The sequence below is a fragment of the Vigna radiata genome, chromosome 9, assembly GCF_000741045.1.
Source record: "Vigna radiata var. radiata cultivar VC1973A chromosome 9, Vradiata_ver6, whole genome shotgun sequence".
Lineage (NCBI taxonomy): Eukaryota > Viridiplantae > Streptophyta > Magnoliopsida > Fabales > Fabaceae > Vigna > Vigna radiata.
The window spans coordinates 5,958,629-5,960,416 of record NC_028359.1 but is presented as its reverse complement, the minus strand read 5'-3'; positions in this window follow the sequence as shown (position 1 = coordinate 5,960,416).

The following is a 1,788-nucleotide window of genomic DNA, read 5'->3' as shown; positions in this document are numbered from 1 at the left end:
AACTAACATATAACACATTTTTATTTATATAGTAGTAAAGAAGTCATTTAATCTAAATAATATGAATGAGTAACCTATAAAAGTTAACATCTCAATAATAAATATTTTTGTGAAGGTAATCTACACAAGTATAATCTCAATACTTCCTCAACAATTCATAAAAAGTTTCTAGAGTTAAATATTTCGATTTGAAATNCATCATTACTAATAATTTGCTTAACAGAATCAAATTTAAAGACAAAAATTTGGAAAATATACATACCGTATTTTATTTGGGAAGGAAATTTTTTTTTTAAATTTTTTAAAAAAAATTAGGACTAAATTGAGACAAAATAAAAATACAAGGACCAAATTGGAACAAAATAAAAATACAGGGACCAAATTGAAACAAACTCAGTGACATGTGGTTTCACAATGAGTGCCACCTCACACTGTCATTGCTACGTGGTACAATGTCAACTTGACACGTGGCAAATTTTATTTTTAAAAGAAAAAAATAAAAAATAAAAATAAAAATAATTAAAAATATATTTAAAAAATTCAAAAAAAATCACGAGCTGACACGTGTCACCCTTTTTAACCGTGTTAGTACGGAACTAACGACAGTAACCTAATTGCTTCAATTTTTCAAAAATAGGAACCCAAAAAAAGAAAAAATGAGGGACCTAATTAAAAAAAGTCACCAAAAATAAGAGCTATCAGAATTATTAAACCAAAAAAGAAATTCGCATGTCTTTTTCAAATCAACTCTACCTTGAACATGAAATGTCTATATATGATATGTTATCACTACAAGAAAAACCAAGTGTTATATACGAATTTTGGGTCTTATATACGGATTTTTGCGGTATGTAATTCAATTTTTTCTTGTAGTGATATGAGTGTAATAAATTATTATTTAATCTGTGACGTTATGAAATATGGTTTCTGTGAAAACTTCCATATTTAAGCTTTCTTATAGTAGATATTATATAAGCTATTTTATTCTTTACATTAACAGTTATGTTAAATTATATCTGGATAAATTAAATCTACATTTAATCTATTAAGCTTTGAATTAAATTTTAAATCTTAAAAATGACTATCCATTAAATAAAAGTAGAATATAGATATAACATTTTTTTGGTGAGAAGTTTCCTTATGTGTATAAGTAAAAAGTTATTATAACAAAGTTACATACCTTATAACATCACCGATTGTGATTTATTGAAAATAAAATAAATATGATGAAGAAAACCAAGTAAATTATATATGCAAAAGAAAAGAAAGGTTGATGTAAATGATTATGTGTGATAAAATGATATCTTTCTTGCATTTATTATAAACATTAAAGAATTTCCACTTGCCAAAATAATTATATTATTTTTCGAACACAATATGGTGAAAGCCATGAACCATGCATGTGTTGGAAAATTTCTGATATAAATGCCTTAAGATTTTATAATATTTTGATGACTTCACCTACGTTCTCAGAATCATGGTGTTTTTTTTCTTCCTGAGGAAACAACTTGTTAGAAAGTTGAGTATAAAAATCAAGACAAGCATGATTATTAGAGTAGATGTATTTATACTCATTTCATAAATTTAAAACATTGGTGAAACAAATAATATTATAATATCAAATTTACATAAATTAAATCAAGACTTTACGTAAAATTAGTGTATATATTGATTGTATATATATAATTTCTCTTAGTTTCTATTTTTTTTGCTGCACTTTTATCTTAATTTTTACTAAATAATTACATATTTTTTCCTAATTTCTTCTTCTTCTTTTTTAATTAATTT